We start from the raw sequence: 20840 nt of genomic DNA, 5'->3' as shown, positions 1-20840 counted from the left end.
GAATGTTTCTCCGATGAAGTTATGAATCAATACTTCATCGTTTGTTATTGTTGGTACTTCTTGGTATCTATTGTGTGTGTGACGTTGATATCCGAGGTACAGATGGTGATATTGAGGCGTGTGATGCGGATTTGATTGTTGGTGGTGGTAATGATCCTGTTGATGTTGATGATGGTGATAACGTTGATGCTGGTGATGCTACTGGTGCTTAGGGTATTGAGGCTTGCGATGTTGATGTTATTGACGGTACTGGTTATGCTGCTGATGCTGCTGATGGTGTTTGTAACCTTCGTACCGTATTCTCCAAAGCCACTACCCGAGTGCGAAGCTCGTTGACTTCTTCTATTACACCGGGGTGATTGTCGGTTCGGACGAGCGGATAAATAAAATCTAGAATTTGATGTAGTATATAATCGTGACGAGATACTCTGAAAATGAGAGAGAAAATGGTTTCTCAAACAGGTTCGCCGGTAAGTGCTTCAGGTTCATCGTCAAGAGGGCAATTTGGTGGATGGAAGGGATCACCTTCTTCTTGTCTCCAATGGTTGAGGAGGCTACGAACCCATCCCAAATCTATCCAAAATAGATGATGACTGATTGGTTGATCCGTTCCGGTCACACTGCTTTCGGAGCTTGAGTGGTATTCCATATCGGAATCCGAGGGACTTCAACTAGTGACGAGTTCCATTTCGTATGATTGAGTAAAGGATTTTTCAATATGAAATGATTTTTCGGCTATCGGGTGGTATTCTAATTATATAGAATATCCACATATATAGAACAAAAGATCTCATAGATTACGGAGGGATTTACGGAATATGTCAGACAAAGTTTACAGTAACAGATACGCGTAGATATGAATTAGCAAATACGCTAAGATATGAATTTTGTCTATACACCATTCATGCAATGAATGCAGTAAGATGCGTTTATACTTAAGATGATAAGCAGATAATTTCCTACAGATGATAAGTAGATGATTTTCGACACAAAATGATAAGCAAAATTTTGACATGCAGACACGGTCGAAGTCCAGACTCACTAATGCAACCTAACGACTTATCAGTTAGACACACTAATGCAGACCTGGTTCGCTAAGACCACCGCTCTGATACCACATGAAACGACCCAACCCAATCCATAGGGATGAATACAATAACATATGATTACATCGCGAGGCATTTGACCTCTATATGATACATTTTATAAACATTGCATTCTTTTCAAAAAGATATACCATAAATGAATATTTAAAATTCAATGTTTTCGACATCTGATGATTTCTACATATAGACAATTACCGTAAATAACAGTTTACAAGAATACTTCCATTGACAATGCAGTCAAAATAAATACACGGTGATGATTTTGTGAATGCAATGCTTCCTCGAATAAAACATGTATGACTCCATGCACATGATTTCTATAACATATATTCAAACAGCGGAAGACTTCTAGGAACCTGAGAATAAACATGCTTTAAACGTCAACATAAAGTTGGTGAGATATAGGTTTAATGCTAGCAGCGTTATAAATATAGACCACAAGATTTCATATACATAAACGTTTTAATAAAAATATTCTAAGTGGTTGAGCAGTTGATAACCATACTTAACATTTAATCAACGTCGCATATTCCCTTTATTATGAAATCTCACTACACTGTACCAAGTGTAGTCACCGAAACGAAGTACTGTGCAACCGTTGAATACTGGTCGTCCAGTCCGGTTGGGGTTGTCAGGCCCGATAGATCTATCAACAGGATTCGCGTTTACAATACCACATGTAAATAGTAGTTACCAAGCTACAGGGAAGTATGCCAGTGGTACAACTCAACGTAGAATATATTTTTTTATCACTTGTGTCCATAACGTAAATCATAAAATGCATGTATTCTCATCCCGAAATATTTAGAGTTTAAAAGTGGGACTATATACTCACTTTTGCCTTGAAGGTATTTAATTCGACTTGGTCTCCGATAGATATCACGAACCTAACCATATATATATAATATATCAACATATTTTCTTTTCAAGTAATCGTTACATATATATATATATATATATATATATATATATATATATATATATATATATATATATATATATATATATATATATATATATATATATATATAAACTTATAATACTTTTAATATTTTCTTAGTCCGTAGTTAGCAGTCCGATGTTAGTGGTCCACAATTAGTTGCTCAATAAAATAAATAAAGACCCCATCGTATTCGTATTGATCAGAATTAATCTTGACCCATGGTACCATGTTGTCAAATGACTTGTTGCGTACATAAAGTACCGTGTTGTCAAATGACGTGTTGCGTACAATCATGAGGTCTTATGATTAATCTTCTCGTGTTGTTTACGGGTGGTCCTAAAATATATAAAATCAAATCATAAGTAATTATATATAAAATATCATATTAATTAGAAAAGATATGATTAATTTACTTTATCTCCAAATATTTTCGTAGCTAAACTAGCTTTGGATACCCAATCTTGTTTTAGTCGTAGTTTCTTCATTACAACTCCGTTTTTGTTGGTTCAACTTGCCACTTCCTTGGATCGAGTCAAATTTTAAGAATATGAACTGAAAATACCTTAGTTTGAATTCGAAATCACAAGTTATAGGTCAAACTTTGGTAAAACTTATGAAAGTGATCATTTTCCATCATAAAAACAACATTTAATGATCATTTTTCTAAAAATACTTACACTTTGAGTTAAACCATGAAATTTTTATGTGTTAACATATTCATAAGAAATATCATTTTTCCAGAACATGAACTTCCAATTCAAAGTTCAAGATGGTTTTTAATTATCCAACCCAAAACAGCCCCCGGTTGCACTCCGACGACGTAGATTCAGTTTTTAAGGTGTTCTTTGTAAAACCAAGTTATATCTTGTTAAGTTAGCATATCATTATGATATATTACAGGTCTTTAAGTGTTTTAAAAGTTAAGTTAGAAGGATCTATTTAGTTTGCAAACAAGTTTGAAATCATTCAAACTATGTTCTTGTTGTTAAAATTTTACAACATAAAATAAGATAGCTATATAATTATGAATCGAACAAGATTATGAACAAGGTTACTACCTCAAGTTACTTGGACAAAGTTACTGTAAGAGATAAGAAAAAATCTTGGAATCAAAGAGTGGTGGAGTTAGATCAAAAGGTTGGAAGTATGCTTCTTCAAATGGGTGGTTATTTTGATATGTTCTTGAAAGAGTTTTCTTATGGTGTTTAAGGCTTGTAATTGAAGCTAAATGATGGGGAAAATGCTTGGAGATGATCAAGTATGAAGTTAGGAGTATTTTGAGAGAGAAATGAGGGTGTAGGTATGAGAAAATGGAGTGAAGAAATGGTGTTCATTCATAAAAAAGTTTTTAGTTTATAAAGAAAGAAAAGGATTCCTAATTTTGTTTTCTTACTAATAATTCATGCTACTTGACAAATCCTAGTTACCTCATATCTAGGGCAGTAATAATGTTGATTATAATGTTGATTTGATGTGTATATACCAATAGTAAATACATATAGAAGCTGGGTATGATACGGGTACATATACCCTAGATATACGTATAGAAATCTTGAGGAAACGGAATGAGAATTCAAATATAGCTATCTTTTGTGAACATACTTATATTGTTTTATGTATTTAAGTCCTTAAAAAGTGATTAAATACATTATATATACGATACATGTATAAGCATTGTAGGTTATAAGTATATATATCAAAGAATGTTACGTATAGTTATTGTTTTGAAAACTTAAGTTAGTAGTTTCAAAATATACTTATAACTCATTGTCATTAGTACACAATGAGATGTTAAACCATCCTTAGATCATGTTAAATATATATAAATACATATATATACACAAACGTATAATTATCGTATGTTATATAGTTCGTGATATCATCGGTCAAATTGGACTGTCAAACGTTGTGTAAAACTCTTTTCAAAAACACAAGTCTTAACAATTTGGATTGCTTATCATGTTGGTAAGGTTTAATTTATGTAAGTATTAATCTCATAAGTATAAAACGATTGGAAAAATCCGGATCGTTACAGATAGCTCTCGACAAACAGGGCTATGATAGTCATTTCAGTAAAGGCACATGGAAATTGTCAAGAGGCGCTATGATAGTCGCTCGAGGACACATTTGTGGCACACTGTACAAGACTCATGTGAAGATCTGCACAGACAGTATTAATGTTGCAGAAAAGGAGGCTTCACAAAATTTATGGCACCAGAGACTCGGTCACATGAGTGAGAAAGGGTTGTCTACCCTAATAAAGAAGAAGCTTATCAATGTAGACAAGGATGCTGCGCTAGATCCTTGCAATCATTGTCTGTTTGGTAAGCAGCATAGAGTCTCGTTTAATTCCTCTTCAACAAAAAAATCAGAGTTACTCAGTCTGGTACACTCTGATGTTTGCGGTCCCTTGGAGGTTGAATCAATTGGCGGCAATCGATACTTTCTGACGTTTATCGATGATACTTCTCGAAAGGTGTGGGTATATTTCTTACGGACGAAGGACCAGGTGTTCGATTACTTCAAACAGTTCCATGTCATGGTAGAACGTGAGACAGGAAAGAAGTTAAAGTGTCTTCGATCCGACAACGGCGGTGAATACTCTTCCAGGAAGTTCGATGCCTATTGCAGATCATATGGCATCCGACATGAGAAGACGGTCCCACGTACCCCTCAACATAATGGTATAGCAGAAAGAATGAACCGAACAATCATGGAACGTGTTCGGAGCATGCTCAGTATGGCTAAGCTGCCAAAGCCATTCTGGGGAGAAGCAATCAGAGCCGCTTGTTATTTGATCAACCGATCTCCATCAGTACCACTGAATTTTGAAGTTCCGGAGAAACTTTGGTCTGGAAAGGATCCATCATACTCTCACTTAAGAGTATTTGGATGTTTGGCGTACGCACATGTATCCAAGGAGCTCAGGCAGAAGCTGGATGCAAGGACCACTCCATGCATATTCATAGGCTATGGAGATGAAGAATTTGGATACAGATTATGGGATCCAAAGGAGAAAAAGGTGATCAGAAGTAGGGACGTGGTGTTCCATGAAAGCCAGACAATAGAAGATATTGAAAAACCCACAATATCTCAGAAGTCAAATGTTGCTGCTCAGGTGCCAGAGGCAACAACGAAATCATTCATGAGAAATGAATTTTCAGTACAAGAAGAAATGCCAGAAGTAGAAGACAATGAGGAAAATGACGGTGCTGAGCAGGGGGAGCCACAACCCCATATGCCAGACGTTCCAGCACCATCACAAGGTCAAGATGATGGTGGATCTCCTCAGAATGTTCCAGAAGTTCGTAGATCTGAACGAGGTCGGATTCCATCGAGTAGATATCCAGAATCCGAGTACCTTCTACTTACTGAAGATGGAGAACCGGAGAGTTTTCATGAAGCAGTAACTCATAAGGATAAAGAAAAATGGTTGCTCGCAATGCAGGATGAGATGGATTCTCTGCAGAAAAATCAAACTTATGAGATTGTAGAACTTCCACGCGGGAAGAAGGCACTGAAAAATAAATGGGTGTTCAAGCTGAAAAAGGATGGTAGTGGAAAAGTGGTGAAATACAAAGCACGACTTGTAGTCAAAGGATTCCAACAGAAGAAAGGGATTGATTTTGACGAGATATTTTCACCTGTAGTCAAGATGACTTCAATTAGAGTCATACTTGGATTGGTCGCAAGTATGAACTTGGAGCTTGAACAGATGGATGTAAAGACAGCTTTTCTTCATGGAGATTTACATGAAGAAATTTACATGGAGCAGCCAGAAGGTTTTGAGGTTTCAGGAGATAATCTCGTATGCAAGCTGAAGAAAAGTTTGTACGGTTTAAAGCAGGCACCTAGGCAGTGGTACAAGAAGTTTGACTCGTGCATGGTGAGTCACGGGTACAAGAAAACTGCAGCAGATGAGTGTGTCTACATTCAGAAGTTTTCTGAAGGAGATTTCGTTGCTCTTCTACTTTATGTAGATGATATTTTGATCGTAGGGAAAGACATAACGAAGATCAACCAGCTGAAGAAGGAACTCTCTAAGTCTTTTGACATGAAAGACTTAGGACAGGCTCAACAGATTTTGGGAATGCAGATAACCCGAGATAGGAAGAATAAAAGGTTATGGCTATCTCAGGAGAAGTATATTGAACGAGTGCTTTCACGTTTCAATATGAACAATGCCAAACCTGTTAGCATTCCATTAGCTAACCATTTCAAGTTAAGCAAGAGTTCTTGTCCCTCATCCAAGGAAGAGATCGGAGAGATGTCGTCAGTACCATATTCCTCAGCAGTTGGAAGTTTGATGTATGCGATGGTGTGTACAAGGCCCGATATTGCTCATGCAGTGGGAACGGTGAGTCGTTTTCTCTCGAACCCCGGGAAAGAGCATTGGGATGCAGTAAAATGGATTCTCAGATATCTTAAAGGTACAAAGAATCTATGTCTTTGTTACGGGGGAGCTGATCCAATCTTGGAAGGCTATACAGATGCGGATATGGCCGGAGATCCTGATAGTAGGAAATCTACTTCAGGATTCATTTACACTTTTGCAGGGGGAGCTGTTTCATGGCAGTCAAGACTACAGAGGTATGTTGCATTATCCACAACTGAAGCAGAGTATATTGCTGCCGCAGAAGCTGGAAAAGAAATGTTGTGGTTAAAGCGTTATCTTCAAGAATTTGGAATCAAGCAAAAGGAGTACAAGGTATATTGTGACAGTCAAAGTGCTATAGATTTGAGCAAGAACTCCATGTACCATTCCCGTACAAAACATATTGATATTCGCTATCATTGGATACGCGAGGTAATTAATCGACAACTGTTGAGACTAGTGAAGATCCATACAAAGGAGAATCCTGCGGATATGTTAACAAAGGTGGTGACTCGAGAGAAGTTGGAGTTATGCAGAGACATAACTGGAATGTTCGTGGATTCGGCTGGAGGGGGAGAATTGAAAGTTTCCAGCCTACAATCTAGAAGCTCACCTTCTAGATGTTCAAAGTAGCCTTCTTTGAACACCATGTAGAAGAAGCAAAGATGAACACGATGACGGCCGCCCACCATCTCCGTTCACACCCTTCCACCGCCATAAAATTTTTACTATAAATAGAGGTGCAAACCTCAATTGTAAATCATCCCAAATCATTCAGAGAAGTGTAATCACAACCTAAAGAGTGTGTGTGAGTTTGAGAGTTTTTTTGTAAGAGTTTTGTAATACTCTGTAAATCTATTCTTGTGAGTAATAGAGTTGTTTTTCTCTCAAATTTATATCTCCTAACGTCCAGGCGATCCCCTCTTCCTAACACTTACGAATTCCTTTACGTAAGAGTAGAGATAAAATAAATAAATGTTTACCCATATCTTCTTGTTTCATACCATACGTACGTACACATATACCCATATCCCTATCTTCTAGTTTCATACTTTCATTATAATTGTTAGGTTTTCATTTTTAACAACTGAGTAGTATAGTATCTATATAGTACTGCGTATAAACTTCAAACCCCAAACTATGATAATATCCTTACGAAATCGTTGTGATCTTTAATTTCGTAATGGATCACTAAGTCATACAAAAGCATACAAACAACAGCCAACAATTAACCATTCCTAATACAAGTAAATTTCAAACATAAAAGAAAGGATAAAATATACCGAATAATGTTGGCAGAATAAACATTTGTATTTTCTATTAATATCTACAGCGTTACACCACCAAGCGAGGTACTAATACTAATAATTTCTAAGTCTCATAATTTCTTCTCTCTAAACTAATTTAGTCTAGAGAGATGAAGTAGATAAAACTTCAAAAGAAAATAGATAAATTTGAAGTAAATTGGATGAGACAATGTTGTGTTGAAGTTATGAAATGAATCATCTATTTATACGCATTGACATTTGAGATATTGGTAATTTTAGTCCATCCATATTTTTGTACTTTGGTCCCTGAAATGTTTCCTTTTTGATCATCGTATTTTCCGGAGTGAAAATTGGACCATTGTTGAAGTGGGTGTCGGACCACGGATAAAATCAATCTTTGAAGGTGTCCGTCTGGTCTACGCGTTGAGGGAGTCGGATCCGGTACACTCGAGTATCGTTCCAATGAAGGGAGTGCTGGATCTGGTACTAGGCTATCTGTTCCAATGAAGAGGGTACCAAACCTGGTATGGGCTCCTAGGGTCGTTAATAAATTTTGTCGCTAACAATAAATAAATAAATTTTCAATCTATCGAATCGTTCACTACTAAATGGCCAGTGAACAGCTAGGGATTAGGAAGGACCCTTTAAATCGAACAAACCAGTAACCTAATGTAACGACCCAACCCGTCGATTACCGGCCCATAATTTTTTTTTCTTTTTAATATACAATAAATAACACTTTAGGTCCCATTACACAAATTCCAAAACGTATTTGTTATCATATTACGTCTAACGATTTTAATAAAACGTACATTACATAATTAAATCATAAACCGGGTTATACTCATTATGACCCGACTAGTTACTTTTATACAATACCAAGCATGGTGATTGGGACTACGCTACCCAATCCTAAATCGAGTACAAAAGCAAGATCTTCTAAATCAACCTAGACAAGATCTCTAATCCGCACGCTTACCCGAGCCGCCATCATGCGAACCTATAAAAATATCAACAACGAGAGGGTAAGCTAACGCTTAGTGAGTGAAAGTATACTACATCCATACATATGCATAAAATGGACACGCCACATGATAATAAACAAATAGCACATACCGGAGCTTCCAAGTGTAAAGGCAAGCTAAACTAAGCATACCGTACGACCGCTATACAACAATCCAAGGTCAACAATGAGTACACCAACAACAATATGTACAACGCCAACAAGCTTTACCCGGAGGGTTAGCTACATCACAACAATACGAAAATATATACAATAAAGCATAAAACGCCCAAGGTTAACCCCTTAACCCAATACCAACAGAAGATTGGTCGAACAACACGAGCCTTAGTAAATCCGCATCCACACGAGACTACTATCTTCAATACCACAACAACATCGAGGTTGGCCGAACTACACGAGCCTTAGTGAATCTGCACCACACGAGACCACTACCTCAATAAGATAACCGAAACTACACGCGTCATCGTGAATCCGCATCCACACGTGATTCACCTCTCAAATCAAACCCACATCATCGGGGTTACTCATTCGCAACTCAATACCAATCCCACGCCATCGGGTTTATATAACTCCACATCACAAGTCCATGTGATAACGTACACACGAAATGTGCACCTCGCCAAAGATGGTCAACCAAAATGCACAACCGTGCCCATTGGACCTATACACAAGTCCATCAAATCCACCTATGTGTGAAATGAGCTCTATAGCCGAGAATCACTTCACTCGACCTGCACCCATCCCATACATACATATGTACATAGTATATTAACACTCACCTTGAAGTCTTGATGGATGTTAAACCAAAATCCAAAATCGCCAAATATAACGTACCTATTCCATTTATCACATAATCATCAATACAAACTCATTTGGACTCTCGACCCGCCCAAATGAACAACAAGTGCAAATCACACCCTTTTGCACTTTAATGCTACTCGAAAGTCCAAAACTAACGAGACTAGTTCCCGCGTTCCCGAAATATCCAAAGACATCACATTTAGCCATAAAACACACACTAGCTCACATATTCGCCCAAAACCTATTTTGACCATTAAAAAGTCAACATCTCACCATTTACTAGTTTTGAATTTAAAACTCCATTAACTCAAGTTTATACTTTAACTTAACTCATTTTAAGTTTATAAACTTACTCAATCGACAATCGGACCGAAATCACCAACAAACCCTAATTTTGACTCTATTCAAAATTAGTCAACCAAATGTACACAAATGGTTTCCACTACTTCAATAATCACTAATACTAGCGATTATTCACTCTTTGCAAGTCTCACATGTTTAAACTTGCACACCAAACCCAAAACCCCCATCATCACTTATAAACCCGAATCTTGGTGTTAACCTTTCATTAACAACTAATGGGGTTTCATTATGAATCACAATCAAAAACCCCTAAATATGAACATGAATCCTAAGAACGAATTTTGAATAGAAGACTTACCACTAGTATCAAATCGTAGCTAAGAACGAGGAGAACAACGTTTATTCTTGCTCCTAAGATCGAATCCCGCTTCCTCTTCCTTGATTTACACTTAGAATGAATTGGGGTTTGAAGTTTTGAGAGGAAAATGAGAAAGAAAAAGGAAATGAAAATGATAAAATGAAATGAATGGACCAGATTTGGGGATATAATTTGTCCCATACATAAAAAGACCAAAATGCCCTCACTTCCCCTTTAAAATTGCCAAATGCGAAACTAGTCACCCAGTATCGCCGCGCTGCGACCCTCTTTCCTCGCGCCGCGACCACCAACGTGGTCTGGTGGTTGTTTTGTCGTGCCTCCTGATCTGGAATCCTTTGAAATGTCGCGCCGCGACCAAGCTCTCCACGCCGCGACCTTGAGCACGATTTGACCCATTTTCATGCATTCGACCATGGTAACGAGTTCACGCTTCGCATGCCTCATAAATCTAATGTACATGCACGTTAAAACACTAAAACACTTCTATTACGCGTCACAACTCGAATATTTTCTCGTTTAGCCCATCGTACGCCCTTTATATATATACATATTCGTTATACGTCGTATGTACTCTTCGCATATACATCGTACGAATAAACTGGTCTTACAACTCTCCCTCACTTATTCCGATCACGCCCCCGTGATCCTAGTCACTTAACCAATCCGAACCTACATGCTATGGTTCTCAAACAACCGTTCCAATTCGACTTCCACCACATTTCTCATTAACCCGAAGATTAATCCATTAACTAAATACACACTTGCACGCATTCCGAGACGTGCAATACACACAACATCCGAAGTCTATAACGATCACTTAGAATATGCGGAATCGCCACGTATCCTTCCAACTCCTCTAGGAAATTCTTCTCAAAGAGTCACCTTTAACAACTAAATCGTCACCCGCGATTTATTAAAATCTACAAACCCGAGCACAAGAACTTGCTCAATCCCTCACATCGGGAAAAACCCAACCAATCTCGTACCGAGATATCAACTCCTAGCATACCCATACCAAGTACATTGCTAGTAACAATCACACAACATGGTCCTCACAACTGTACCATCAGCGTTTGAAACGACCGATAGTTCTCAAATCCAACAACATGAAGGCTGGCCAAAACTACACGCGACTTAGCAATCCGCACCACACGCGACTCACTACCTCTACCGCACAACAATCGGGATTGGCCGAACTATACGCGCCCTAGTGAATCCGAACTACACGAGAGTCACTATCCCAATAGAATGACCGCATCTACACGTGTCATTGTGAATCCGTACCACACGAGACTCACTTCCCAAATCTCATCACTGGAACGGTACTCCCATTCCCCACCGGTACTCGAATTTCCCGATAACGTTATACCATGCCGATATAACACTACTCCCAACACAAATATCCCTTAGTGTACTTAACACCGCGTAATACTAATCCCTAGGTGGTGTCTTAACACCACGACTAGCCCACCCATCACACACGCTCTTTCGGCCTCAATCAATGAGTAGTGTAACATCGCGCCCTGCTACACCATAGTGGGTCCTAACGGAATACACTAACCATCAACACACGCTCTTTTGGCCTCAATCACAACGAGTAATGTAACATCGCGCCCTGCTACACCATAGTGAATCCTAACGGGATACACTAACCATCCACCTCAACAACAAGTATATACCCATACTTAGGAACATTCCATTCGCTTGGAATCTTTACACACACATCATACGTACGCGTACTCAACGCCATCACAATCGAGTAAGAACAACCTATATCGCACATATCACAAAACAATAATTCTCTAGAAGAGAATTCGACACGTACATCCCTTAACTGGGAATTCCATTTTGTTCGTCAAACATGTCCATTTATTTCCCAAAGAGATTCACCACATTACCACCTCGATGATAATTTAAATCCAAACCATAAGTACACTTTATTCCAACCCGTACTTTTACCACAATCGACCAACATAGGTCTCAACGCTAGCCTTGAATCTATACCAGCATCATCTAATATCAACATACTAGAACATCTTCGTGCGAGAGTACAAACTCCCCCACTTAGAACTCTGTTCCGTAACCACATCATGGAGATAATGGTATTCCACGATATACACATCACGATACCTTGCTCCAACCTTGAGCATAGAAAGATTTTGGATTATCCTTCGCTACTTCAACTGAAGTAAATACCAAACCGTACAAGTATCACTCTAGCAATCACCGAGTTGCTATCACTTGTAACTTCCACACCGTCACTCAAGCACCTAAGGGTTTCTTACCAGCACCCTATGTACAAAGTAACTGCAATATCATCCTAGTCAAATACCACGCTAGTAGGTATGAAAGAGGCACCTAACATCGCGTCTCGTAGACTCCATTACCAACATACATTGAGATCAAACACTCGATCTCTAGGGTTTTATCCACCCGATGAACCTCATGGTTCACCATCCACAACACAAAAGCGAACACGCTCTTAACAACCGAACACCAAAGTCCATTCCCATGGCTTGGTAGAAACATTTCCCAACACTAAGGAATACTTGGTTGCACCAAGTCTTACGCCCTTCGTCCGTCAATCCAAACGCCACCGTAGGGTAATCCCATTAGGAATGTCACCCATAACAATAATATGCACAACACAATGCAATTAACAAACCCGAACGCATCGGCACATAAATAAATAATCAAAGGACATGTTTAATAAAATGAAATGTACCTTAACGTCTTCTCGCCACACCCGCCCCCGCTAACTCGGGACAATCTGACTTACGATGTCCTTCTCTTTGGCAATTGAAGAACACCGTGCCATCACCCCTTGGCACCGAATATTCCCAAAACTTGTGACCTCTCACGCCACAATTGTAACATCTAGACGCACTGGAATCCGATATACCCATCCGTATACCACCCGTGCTCACACTTGCACCCCTAGTTCTCTTACTTGGAGCATCATACAAAACAGCCCTTCTCTTCCTTGAAGGTTCACCAACTTTCGATCGCGAATACGATTTGAAGCCCCTAGCCATGGCGAATAACTCCGCAAACGAGTTCACTTGACCAACACTAATTTTTGTTCTGCAAGTCATCATTTAAAGTTCGATAGAAATCTTCCATCAACATACGATCATTCCCAATATACTCCGGGCAAAAACGAGCCTTCGCCATAAAGGTCATCTTGAGAGTATTCAAGTCCATAGATCCTTGTTGCAAATTTCGCAACTCATTACGCAAATCCGACAAATCGGCTCGAGTCCGGAACTCCTCGAAGAATTCCTTCTTAAAATCGTCCCACGATAACGCCATAAACGATTCACAACTGAAAATATCAATTTTACCATCCAACCAATCTTTCGCCCTACCCCGCAACAAGCTAGTAGCGAGTCTTATCCTCTTCTCGGGAGGGCATTCAATAGTGCAAAAATACCCTTCGACATTCGAGATCCATGTTGTGCTTATCAAAGGATCCGGTTTCCCATCATACATCGGAGGTTTAGTCCTCATGAAGCTCTTATGACAACGCTCCATTTCACTACTACTTCGAAATTCGGAATACTTTCTATCCATTTCTTCTCGAAACACACCCATTTGCTCCGCCACGGCGGCCGCAACTCTAGTGTTAAACTCATCGTCGCTTGCCTCGATCCCGTTTCTCGTCATCATTCTAAAGAATGCAAAACAATTAATCCACGAACGTAATAAAACCACACGCACAACACCACCCCATCTTGATCAACACTCGTCGTACATCACTTGTTAGACACGATTTACACCCGTAATAAGGTTTGCAAGTCCTTATTACGCGCACACGCCGTATCAACTTGTTTGTACAACGACCGCCTCGCTTGATGATATAACCAATACCAAAAAAAATTCTATGCGATATAAACACGCGCAAGAAATAATATCACGATACAAGCCACATTCCTAAATAGTTCACCTACACGCCAAGGCACTAATCAAATTCCCATTCCTACCCGTACTCCTACAAGTCCCGCAACAAGTTAGCACACATAAAAGTTTAAGTCTAGGCACCTATCTCAAGTCACCTAAATCCCTTAGACCATGCTCTGATACCACTTGTAACGACCCAACCCGTCGATTACTGATAATGCTAAAAACGAACATATATTTCATAGCATTATTCCTCAAGAAAGACAAGCTTTTAGTTGCAATTGTTCTATTTACAAGTGATATTCGTTTAAATAATAAAAGGTGAAGACAGAAGACAGATTCGACGATTTGAAGACGCAAACGACCAAAAAGCTCAAAAGAACAAAAGACAATCAAAAAGGTTCCAATTATTGATAAGAAACGTCTCGAAATCACAAGAGTACAAGATTCAAAACGCAAAGTACAAGATATTAAATTGTACGCGAGGACGTTCGAAAATCCGGAACCGGGACCAGAGTCAACTCTTAACGCTCGACGCAACGGACTAAAAATTACAAGTTAACTATGTATATAAATATAATATAATATATAATTAATTATAGTAATTATATATATATTATATATATATATATTAAAAACCGTCGGCAGCAAGAAACTCCAAGGGTGTGAGCTGTAAATACATCTCCGCGACTCGCGGAGATTGAAGGGCATTTTGCCGCGAGTCGCGGAGCCCCAATTTTCAACTCTGGCTATAAAGCCAACCGAATTCTGATCAAATTTCAGATCTTATTTCTCAATCTCTCTCTCAATATATACGTAATATATATATAATTTATATTTTAATTTTAATTTTAATTTTAAATCCTAATAATAAGGGTATGTTAGCGAATGTTGTAAGGGTGTAAGTCGAAATTCTGTCCGTGTAACGCTACGCTATTTTTAATCATTGTAAGTTATGTTCAACCTTTTTACATTAATGTCTCGTAGCTAAGTTATTATTATGCTTATTTAAAACGAAGTAATCATGATGTTGGGCTAATTACTAAAATTGGGTAATTGGGCTTTGTACCATAATTGGGGTTTGGACAAAAGAACGACACTTGTGGAAATTAGACTATGGGCTATTAATGGGCTTTATATTTGTTTAACTAAATGAAAGTTTGTTAATGTTAATATAAAGATTTACAATTGGGCGTCCCTATAAATTACCATATACACTCGATCGGACACGATGGGCGGGGTATTTATATGTACGAATAATCGTTCATTTAACCGGACACGGGAATGGATTAATAGCCACTAGAATAATTAAAACAGGGGTGAAATTACATTCAAGGGTAATTGGTGTAATTGTTAACAAAGTAGTAAAACCTTGGTTTACATGCAGTCGATAACCTGGTGTATTCATTAAACAAAGTATTAAAACCTTGTTACAATTCGAATCCCCAATTAGTTGGAATATTTAACTTCGGGTATAATAATAATTTGACAAGGACACTTGCAATTTATATTTATGACTGATGGACTGTTATGGACAAAAACCAGACGGACATATTGAATAATCCAGGACAAAGGACAATTAACCCATGGGCATAAAACTAAAATCAACACGTCAAACATCATGATTACGGAAGTTTAAATAAGCATAATTCTTTTATTTCATATTTAATTTCCTTTATTTTATATTTAATTGCACTTCTAATTATTGCACTTTTATTTATTGTTATTTTATTTAATCGCATTTTTAATTATCGTACTTTTTAATTATCGCAATTTTATTTTATCGCATTTTTATTATTCGCAATTTCATTATCGTTATTTACTTTACGCTTTAATTTAAAGTCTTGTATTTATTTTATATTTTACATTAGGTTTTAACTGCGACTAAAGTTTTAAAATCGACAAACCGGTCATTAAACGGTAAAAACCCCCCTTTATAATAATAATATTACTTATATATATATTTGTATTTTTATAAAAGTAAACTAATATAGCGTTGAGCTTTGTTTAAAGATTTCCCTGTGGAACGAACCGGACTTACTAAAAACTACACTACTGTACGATTAGGTACACTGCCTATAAGTGTTGTAGCAAGGTTTAAGTATATCCATTCTATAAATAAATAAATATCTTGTGTAAAATTGTATCGTATTTAATAGTTTTTCCTAGTAAAATATAAACTATTTTATATACACCTCGCTTCACATCAAGTATTTTTGGCGCCGCTGCCGGGGAACTATCTTAAAAGCCGGAAGCGCAACGCTAATATATATAAAAAAAAAAAAGATTTTTAGTTACTTTTATTAAAAGTCGTTTTTGTAAAAATACGTTTTAAATATTCGAAAATATAAAAAGAAAAAAAAAACAAAAATATAAGTATTTTTAAGATTTTGTTAAATATTTAAGTTTTATAAGTTTCTTTATTTTTATTTTAGTTTATAAAAATATAAGTTTATTTTAAAATCTTTTATTTATTTTAAAAAAAACAGAAAACAGAAAATAAAAAAAAATAAAAAAATAAATAAAGAAAAACGCGTAAAAAGATAAATCTGTCAGCTCAAATTCTGAACCCCGCGACTCGCGGGGTTTTCTTCTTTAATTTCCGCGACTCGCGGAGACCATCTGACACACGACAGAAAGCCCTAAAACTGCATTAATTACGGGATATTATTAATATTAATTATTAATTAAACCTAATTATTATTATTATTATTATTAGTTTTAATTTTACTTTTACTTTTTATTTATATATTTTAGTTTAATTAGTTTTATTAAATTGTAAAATTAGTAGTTTTATTAAATAAATAATATAAAAATAATATTTTTATAAAAATTGTACTTTTTACAACTTTTTATATATTTTTATATTTTGTCCCTTTTTAAGCGTTGTAACGTAATATTTGTATTTTTAGCTCATATTTAATTTTAAACTTAGTTTTTGCTATAGTTATTTTTACTCCTAGATTTTTAGGCTTTGCCGTAGAATTCCTTAAGTGCTTTTTCTTTAGACTAAGATTTAGGTGCTTTAGAATTTTGCGACGCCTTTTTAAGTTTTAGTTTCTTTTTAAGTTATTTCCATTTGGGATTTAGTTTTTCCTGTAAGCTTTAATATTTTTAGACCTTTTATTATGTATCAATTATCATTCCAATTAGTAATCTCAATTTGCGATTATAATTTTAAGTTAGTTGTAGTAATAAGGTTAGGTTAGTTAAGTATTTTTAAGTTTTGATAAGTTTTTTTTTTATTTTTCCGTCACCTTTTATTTTTCAACCATTTTTTCTTTTTCGACCTTTTTCGACGAACTCTTTTTCTCTCTTATTTCTCGCCATTCTAGTTTTTAGGACTTAGAATTTTTTCTACTTCTTATCTAAATTTCTTAAAATTACGAAAATTTATTTTAAGTGGTTAAATTGATAGACATCAAAATTTTCTGGTTCGTAGTAATAGTTGGATTTGTACGTGGACCGGGTTATTGGAGCCAAACAGTCCTCAATTATATTGAGACCAAACGAATCCTGCCCCTCTGCTGCATCTTTTGGCTATTCGAAACGTGGGCAAAATCAGAAAAGTCTATTGATTGGATAACTTATTATAATTTTTCTTTCCTTTTAAAAACTAATAGGATATTCAGTGAATGCACCGAGCAAGACGTTCATCACCTTTTGTACGTTCACCACCTGTAACTCGATCAAGACATCGTTTAACAAATATAACCGCCGTTGATTTTTCTTTAGAATCGTCATCCAGTCGACCAAGTACTTCAGTTCAAATTACCGATAATCCATTTTTTGAACCCAACCTCACAATTGAGAATCCAGAGAATATTCAGAAACGGTTCGTAGATCCTGAACCATTAAACTTTCCTCCGGAACCACCAATCATTCAAACAGAGATTGTTGAGGAACGAACTATTAAAACAGAATCATCTAGTGATACCGATTCAACAAATTCAATTATGGAGAATCTGGAACCTTTAAGTATGGAAGATCGAATGAGAGCTAAACGCACTGGCCAAGGTCACGCAATTACTCATCCAGACATTAATGCGCCAGATTATGAAATCAAAGGACAAATTCTACACATGGTGACTAATCAATGCCAATTTAGTGGTGCGCCGAAGGAAGATCCAAATGAACATCTACGTACCTTTAATAGGATCTGCACACTATTTAAAATACGAGAAGTGGAGGATGAACAGATATATCTCATGTTATTTCCCTGGACTTTAAAGGGAGAAGCCAAAGATTGGTTGGAATCGTTACCTGAAGGGGCGATTGATACATGGGATGTTTTAGTTGACAAATTTCTTAAACAATTTTTTCCTGCATCTAAAGCCGTAAGACTTCAAGCAGAAATTGTTACGTTTACATAGAAGCCAAATGAAACTCTATATGAGGCGTGGACAAGATATGGAAAGTTATTAAGAGGATGTCCGCAACATGGTTTAGACACCTGTCAAATAGTACAAATATTCTACCGAGGATGCGACATCACTACAAGAAAAGACATAGATATAGCAGCTGGTGGTTCTATTATGAAAAAAACCGAAACTGATGCTTACAAAATTATTGATAACACTGCTTCCCACTCACATGAGTGGCACCAAGAAAAAGATATCATTAGATCATCTAAAGCAGCTAGAGCCGATTCTAGCCATGACTTAGATTCCATTTCGGCAAAGATAGATGCTTTCGAGAGACGAATGGAAAAGATGACTAAGGATATTCACTCAATACGAATTAGTTGTGAGCAGTGTGGAGGACCACATTTGACAAAAGATTGTCTCAGTATTGAATTAACAATGGAACAAAGAGAGAATATTTCATACATAAACCAAAGGCCTGGAAATAATTATCAGAATAATTATCAACCGCCAAGACCGATTTACAATCAAAACCAGAATTATAACCGAAATATTCCATACAACAACCAACAAGGTCCTAGCAATCAACAAGTATCCAATAATACTTATAATCAGCAAAGACCGAATTTTCAAAACAAACCACCACAACAAACCGATGATAAAAAGCCGAATTTAGAAGATATGATGACGAAGCTAGTTGAAACTCAAACGCAGTTTTTCACATCTCAGAAACAAACCAATGAACAAAATGCTCAAGCATTTAGAAATCAACAAGCTTCTATTCAAAATCTGGAACATGAAGTAAGTAACCTAGCAAGGTTAATAGGTGAAAGAAAACCGGGAAGTCTACCGAGCGATACAAACGCTAACCCCCGGAATGAAACAGCTAAAGCTATTACCACAAGAAGTGGTACAACACTTAAACCACCTGAAATACCTGTAACTTCTGATGAAACTATTCCTACTCCACAAGAACCACAACCTGATCAAGATAAGGAAAAAGAACCGGTAGTTGAAAAGGTTAATGAAGATAACACAGTTAAAGATAAACCTTATGTTAAACCATACCAACCACCACTTCCTTACCCGAGTAAAATGAAAAAAGAAAAACTTGAAGCCGAGCAATCCAAATTCTTGGATATGTTTAAACAGATAAATGTAAATCTTCCTTTCATTGATGTGATTTCAGGAATGCCAAGATATGCTAAATTCTTGAAAGATCTAATCTCAAATAGAAAGAAAATGGAAGAACTCTCGGCTGTTACTATGAATGCTAATTGTTCAGCAGTGCTGTTGAATAAGATACCAGAAAAACTATCTGATCCAGGAAGTTTCACAATTCCATGTTTTCTGGGTAGTCTTAGTTCAATAGAAGCATTGGCAGACTTAGGTGCTAGTATAAATCTAATGCCGTATTCACTATACGCTAAACTAGACCTTGGAGAATTGAAACCAACCAGAATAAGCATACAACTAGCCGATAGATCAATAAAATATCCTAGAGGGATAATGGAGAACATGCTAGTTAAAGTTGGTAATTTAGTATTTCCAGTAGATTTTGTTGTTTTAGACATGGAAGAAGATTCTCAAGTTCCTCTCATATTAGGAAGACCATTCTTAAACACGGCTAAAGCAATGATAGACGTGTTCGGTAAGAAACTGACCCTAAGTATAGAGGATGAGAGTGTTACCTTTTCAGTTGATAGAGCAATGCAACAACCACAATCTGCAGATGATACATGTTATTATATTCAAACTATAGATGCACATGCAGAATTATTAGAAGAATTTCCAGAATTACAAGGAACAGGAGAATGTTCTTTAGGAGAAGGTAATGAACCAATTGATGAAGCTGAAATGTTAGCTACACTTATAGCTAATGGATATGAACCAACAACAGAAGAAATTCAAATGCTAAAAGAAGAAGACAGATATCGATATAAATCATCGATAGAAGAACCTCCGAAATTAGAGTTAAAGCCACTTCCAAACCATTTGGAATACGCTTATTTACATGGTGAATCTGAATTACCTGTAATAATATCGTCTTCTCTTACTGAAAATGAGAAATCACAACTCATTTCTGTGTTGAAAGCTCATAAACCAGCCATTGCATGGAAGATTCATGATATTAAAGGAATAAGTCCTTCGTATTGCACACATAAAATCCTTATGGAAGAAGGTCATAAAACGTATGTGCAACGCCAACGAAGACTAAATCCTAATATGCAAGATGTAGTTAAGAAAGAGATTATTAAACTGCTAGATGCAGGTTTGATATATCCAATTTCTGATAGTCCATGGGTAAGCCCAGTTCAATGCGTGCCTAAGAAGGGTGGCATGACTGTCATTACAAATGAGAAAAATGAGCTTATTC

This window comes from Rutidosis leptorrhynchoides, chromosome 6 (genome assembly GCF_046630445.1).
Source record: "Rutidosis leptorrhynchoides isolate AG116_Rl617_1_P2 chromosome 6, CSIRO_AGI_Rlap_v1, whole genome shotgun sequence".
Taxonomy (NCBI): domain Eukaryota; kingdom Viridiplantae; phylum Streptophyta; class Magnoliopsida; order Asterales; family Asteraceae; genus Rutidosis; species Rutidosis leptorrhynchoides.
The sequence above is the reverse complement of the archived record's forward strand: the minus strand, read 5'-3'. Positions refer to the sequence as shown.